Source organism: Durio zibethinus, chromosome 28 (assembly GCF_047325235.1).
Source record: "Durio zibethinus cultivar Kanyao isolate XHJ-2024 chromosome 28, ASM4732523v1, whole genome shotgun sequence".
NCBI classification, from domain to species: domain Eukaryota; kingdom Viridiplantae; phylum Streptophyta; class Magnoliopsida; order Malvales; family Malvaceae; genus Durio; species Durio zibethinus.
Window position 1 is genome coordinate 4,557,910 of NC_143189.1, and position 6,442 is coordinate 4,564,351.

Genomic DNA, 6,442 nt, shown 5'->3' on the forward strand with positions numbered 1-6,442 from the left:
TCATTTAAAAGAAATAAAAATTAATAGTTTAAAAAATGCAACTCCAGTCCATTTTCACTTCTCTTAAAAAATATATATAAAATTTTGGAAGGTGGAACAAAACCTTGTGGGCCCATTGGACACCCCAACGGTAAAGAACACAGAATTTCAAAAATCAAATTCTCTTGCTGTAAAACGCTATTCCCCAAAATTGAAACAAGGAAACTATGACTGAGAAAGCTCTAAAGGTTAGTAGTAACTATGGATCCTACCCGTGTTACGATCCGGTACTGACCCAAGTTACAGCATTGAAGAGGACACCCGCGCCAAGATCCAGAAAGAGTCCATCAAAACAAAAAAAAAAAAAAAAAAATCAAAGGTGAGAGTAAGTCCCCATGTCCTTATATGAAGGAGTATTAGTAATTAATTAGTTGGGTTTTCTTTAAAATTTAGTTTAACTTGATGGATAGCGTTAAAAATTTTTATTTATCCTTGTGGTGTTGCTAAAGATTTTGAATTGAGTATTGAGAAAGACCCAGAAGACATGCAGATGTCAGAGGTGGATGATAAAAGTTATGAGACTGTTCAAAAGATTATAACAGGTTAGTACTTATGATCTCAATAGAAGGCAATGAGAAATAAAAAGAATGATCAGGAAAGATTTTCATTTTCATTTTTCGCTGAAATTAAATATTTTTCTGGTTGTTTTATTTTGGAAATTTGATTTTCTTGTTACAATGGTTGGCAGCTGGGAAGCTAGAGAAGCTGAAAGTCGATGAATGTAAGGTTTATCCGTGGAAAAATGGACTTAGATTGAATGGAAATAAAGATATGCTTATTTAGAGTAATCTCCATTTTCTATAGCAGCATCATGATTTTGTAGACTTGCATAATTTTTCTTTCTTAATAATTTTATTATCTGTTTAGGATTTTAAATGGTGGTGGGAAGAAGAAGTATCCGCCATCCAGCTTCGTATTGAACTGTAAAGTACATATTTTAACTCATGTTTTACTCATGAATTCGGAGTTTGTGAACCAGCTTAACAGTGAATAAAAGCTCATATCAGTTTGTAATTTGTACCGTCTATACTACACGAGCTAATGGAGTTAGTTTCCATTTTTTTTTTATGAATAAGGTGGTATAGATTTGTGCCTTTTTTCTTTATAGATTTGTTCTGAGAATCAAAGGAATCTGGTGCAGGTGATGCATGCACTGGTGATGTCGTTTTGTTTGAGCAGAATGTTTATGAAACGTAAGTATTAGGATTATTCTTTTATGGAAAAATATAAGAAGCATGCACGCAAAGTAGCCCTTCATATACTTCTGATCTAGACAGCGCTTAATACTGTGTTAATTCAAGTTGATATAACTATGATATATTTTCCAACTCATTTGTCTAATTATGCTTGTACTGGATTTTATATTTGATTAGCCCTCTCTTATATGTATACTAATTATTTCAGGTTGATATAGCATCGCAAAGTGCTTGTGGTCCTTCATGTGGTACAAGAATAGTTGCTGGCCGCATTGTCAAAGAAAGCTATGGCGCTGCCAAACAGCAGCATGCATTTACAGTGAGTCAAAGAAAATCTATAATACATGTAGACATCTAATTTTGTCTGAACACGTTTCAATTAGTTTTGACGCTTAAAAGTCGGGCCCAATTCATGTCCAATATTTCTTTAAGATTTACAAATTTTTGAAAATGAATTTTGAGCTAAAATTATCAAAATGTTTAGCGGTCAAACATGATAAAAAATAGTTAAACTCGATCAAATTTGATCGAACTCAGGTCAACCTTTGGAATTTATAATTTAATAGGATTATTAAGACTTAAAATTAATAAAATTATTATTTGAATTCTTGAAAATCTTGATTGCACCTCAAAATGGTGCAATTATCAAAATACCCTTTAGGGGTAATTTGGTCTTTTTGAGGTTGGCTTCTCCTAGAAAGCTCCAAATCATATTTAATATTATTCTATGAATTTTGATGCATTGAAATCTTTATTTGCACCTCAAAAATGATGAAATTACCAAATGCCCTTTGGGGATATTTTTGTAACTTGACCTTCTTGATGTTGGTTTTTTATAAAAAGCTTCAAATCATATTTTTATATTATTCCATTAATTTTGATGCATTAAAAATTTTGATTGCATCTCAAAAGGAGTAAAATTACCAAAATGCTCTTTAGGGGTATTTTTGTAATTTGATTTTTTCGAGATTGGTTTTTTATAAAAAACTTCATATCATAATTAAATATTATTTTATGAATTTTGATTCATTAAAATCATGAAAATGAAAATTGGATCATAGTATTCAAGAGAAAATCATGAAAAATACTTAAAACACTTATTAGGGCAAAATTATCATTTCACATGTCAAGAAGGGTTGACTTAAATTTGATCGAGTTTGACTATGTTTGATCACGAGGCATTTTGATTATTTTAACTCAAAACTCATTTTCAAAAATTTGTAAATCTTAAGAAATATTGGACAGAATTGGGCTAGATTTTAAAGTATCATAGCTAGCTAAAATGTGTCCGGACAAAATTAAATATCTACAATATATGATAAACATGTTTAGATTAGAAAAGAGGACAAGACGTTAAAACTATTTATTGTTCTTCCTAGTGAAGCTACATCTAAGTATTGCTTAAATAACATTTCAAGGCAATAATTTGAATGAGAAGAGCATTGAAGGAAACAATCAGTTTATATTTACTTGATGCCTTTATTTTATAAAACTTTGAGCAACCTTGATACATAGTTTCCTGTGTTTAGGTGTAGAAGTTTTCCAACTTATTCCTGGCTGTGTATAGCAATCACCAAAATAAAACTCAGATCTAATGTTCTTTGTTGTTTTATAAGTTTCTCAAAAGTATGGTCAACTTCTGTCATTTGCTTAATTAACCTCTAATTATGTTATTAGACCAGAAATGATAAGGGTCTAATTAATGTTTATCCTACAACTTCATGTAGAAGGTACACAGTTTTGATATGACCCATGTAAGAGGATGAGATATTAATCTCAAAGTTTGGTAGTAGTTAACATGATATTTGTGGCTAATGTGATCAGATAGAAGTCCTCTGGAGTGAAGGGAAGAAACCGCTTCCACTTCACCCACTCCTAATTAAGGGTCGAAACCTTTACTGACTGAAGACTTTGAGACAGGTTTGACTCATTTCAGTGGTTTTCATTTTCAGCTGCCCAACAATTGCTGAATATAATGCTAAATTATCTATACTATTCATTAGAGGTGGGAAGATGAAGGGGAGAGGCAAAAAGTTTTGATGGAAAAGCATTAAAGGGGTTCACTTGCCAGGTCAGATAGAGAAGTGAGGATCCAGGAAAAGGAAAGGAGGAAAATGCTCAGAGCAAATAGGTAAATTGGTTCTGGTTGCCCTTCAAAAGATTCAAAATTAGTTACTCTTATTCAAAATTGGTTCTGATTGCACTTCAAAATATTCAAAGTATGCTGAAATAACTAATCAAAAAAAGATGCTAATTTTAGTTATTCCTATCATTGGAATCTCATTTTAGTTACTCTTATCATGTCTGGACTTTAGGATCTTCAAAAAAGAAGAGAGAAACAAGAATCAGTCTGAGTTAAGTTCAACAACAATGATAGAAATTCAACCTCAACAGCCTGCTTCATCTATTAATTCAGGGATGGTAGCACCCCAATATCATCAGTCAGGTTTAACTGTTGTAACAGGAAAACTAACAAGTCAAACTTGTGGATCAGGATCACTCTTTGATTTAGAGAAACCAACAATTATGTGTCAGCAATCAGATTTCTTAGCTGAACCCTGGCAGCTGGCAATTCAACCTCAGCTGTCTCGTTTATCAGTTGCTCCCATAGAAAAAATGATTCAACTCCCTGAACAGCCAGGTTTTTGTCCTAATTTCAGGACTAGAAGTTCTCAATCAGAATGTCCATATATTCACATATGGAACAGTTATCCAAATCAAATTCTTCATGATTCAGTCAAGAGCGGTGGCATTCAGGAGGATCGGCTTCAACATGGTGATAAATTTCACCTAAACAGCAAGCATCCTAACTTTGATATGAATAGATACTGGAATTGTATCAATGACAAATCCATGACAATCGGAAAAAATAAATTGCCTGAGAGGAATTCTCATAGACAGCAGTTGAGAAGCATCAACCATTGTCATCCAGCAACTCTGCCACAGAGACAAGTCTTCCATTCACAACAGCTTTGCCAATATCATGCTCAAGGACGATGCTATTACTGAGAAAACTGCAAATTTTTGCATGAACCAGTAGAGGTGAAAGGAGCAGAAGAAAAGAGATGCTGGAGATAAAGTAAGTAAGAAAGATGGCGTGCATTATAAACGATTCTTAAATTTAGAGTGCACAAAGGTTTATGTCCAATCCTATTGATGGATTTCAAGGAATTTATGGAATGTGTGGTAACTGAGCTTTTTGTCAGTATTATTTTGTGTTTGCTGTATACCAATGCCTGTAGAATGCCACTGTCTTAGTAGAAGTTGGTGGAAATATGCTTAAAATTTTCTCACTGCTGTTATACATTGATGTTGTTCAGTTTTTGGTATCAACCAGATCATGGCAGAAAACTCAATCTCCATGTCTATTTTATTTTGTTTTATTTTTTGGCTGAAGCCAATCAAGTTGCATGATGCTGGAGATAAGCCAAAAAAAAAAAATGACAGTAGGTTAAACTCTAACATGTAGAGTAACATGTTTGCATGTTTCTGGTGGCTTGTTTGGAGGTTTTCTGATGGTTTTCTTTCTAATTACGGGAAAGAATTACTATAAAATAGTTACTTCATCTCATGTAGCAATTATCACTTTCATAGTGTATTATTAATGGTATTGTATTGTCAACTAAATGTATATTTCATATTTTTAAGTTACTAGGAAACAGAAATTACGTGTGGCAGAATGTTATTTGAATTTCATGATCTGATACATTTAATTAAATTTCCTGAAGGCATTAATAATGCAACATTTCAAAATTATGATACATTTAAATATTGTCTAAATAGAATTGAAGTTATTCATCATAGCGAATGATTAAATAAGAGATTGTATAATTTAACATGCATACCTGTAAAATTCTATTTTATATGTTTCATGTGTACATATTTCCTTATACGTTAGACTCAAATATACTCTTTCTATATTAGATTAGATGGCATAATCATGGAGTTTTAATTCGTATGCAAGCCTGATGCTCTAGCTTGGGGAAAATTTTAAAATTGGGTAGGAACAATAACATGTCCTGTGGGAAGGAATATTGGAAGAAAATCAACAGGAAGACTAGTTTTAGAGCATTTGTTAAATCCCAACTGTGTTTCAGTATTAGCATCCACATTTCTTGTTAAATTGTGATCTAGCAAGATTAATGAGTCTATCTATAAACCTTTTCCCGTCAATGTCTAAAATTAGTCCTCTGTCTCGCCAACGGGCCAATGAACTTCCGGAGGTGTGGGTCTTAAGATTTATGGTACCGTTTCCTTGCTCTGGTCTTACTGAAAATTGAGATGAGTTCGGCCTAAATCCACGGGATAGAAACAGGTAGACCTCTGTTGGATCATGGTGTCATGGATGAGGTTTCGTTTCATTATATAAGAGTTGGGAGGATGGTGAAATAAAACAAACTGCCAGAAACAGCATAAATTGTGAAAGCATCAAGGATGGCAGAATGGACAATCCGTTAGTCATCTTTACTATGTACTGTTTCATATTATTGGAATTGCAGTTTTCACATCACTGGGATCTGCAGTGTCAATTTGATATAGTTCAGTCAGCAAAGGTACAATGTAAACTTTATCAAACAATTTGCAAATAAAGTTAGAAACTTCACTTTTGATAAAATTCCTTTTTTTCTTTTTAACTTTTAGTCATGTTCTATGACTCCAGGAGAGAGTTTTAGGCTTTTCGCGTAAGATAGCAGCTTGGATTTGTTATGCTTGAAGCAATAATCACAACAATACAGAAGTAATAGACAACAATCAATAATCAAATACGCAGAATAAATAAAGCACACCAAGATTTACGTGAAAAACCTTCCAGTGTAGAGGAAAAAAATCATAGGCCACCAGAAAAATCTTCACTATCAAATAATAGTTATACAAAATTCTTCTCTAGCTAAAACTAGAGCTAATCAACAACTAGAGAAACAATTGGAAAAATATCACCAAATAAGTGACTCAACAAATACACCTTAGATTTGTTCTTAGAGAGCTTCAAACACGCTCTTCACCGTTCAGAATGTAGAACTCTAAATCATAAACCTCCTGACAAGGTTCTAACTCAATCGGACCACGGATCGACTTTCGTTCAACCAACTCTCCCTTCTCTTTTTTCTCTCTTTGCTTTTCTTGGCTTTTCTTCTTTTTCTGCTTGGTTTTCGACACACACCTAAAACAACCCCACCTCTTTTTTATTAAGTAGTTAAGGCTCTGTG

General features: G+C 33.1%; 1 pseudogene across 1 annotated transcript; it reads left to right on the top strand.

Moving 5' to 3' along the window:
• Window positions 1-206: 206 nt before the first annotated feature.
• On the top strand, window positions 207-4,786 carry LOC111280564 (uncharacterized; annotated as a pseudogene). The gene is made up of 9 exons (XR_016335036.1): window positions 207-321; window positions 441-581; window positions 728-842; window positions 907-967; window positions 1,168-1,236; window positions 1,444-1,554; window positions 3,060-3,155; window positions 3,239-3,366; window positions 3,551-4,786. The product of XR_016335036.1 is annotated as an uncharacterized LOC111280564 (transcript).
• The last annotated feature ends 1,656 nt before the right edge of the window (window positions 4,787-6,442 follow it).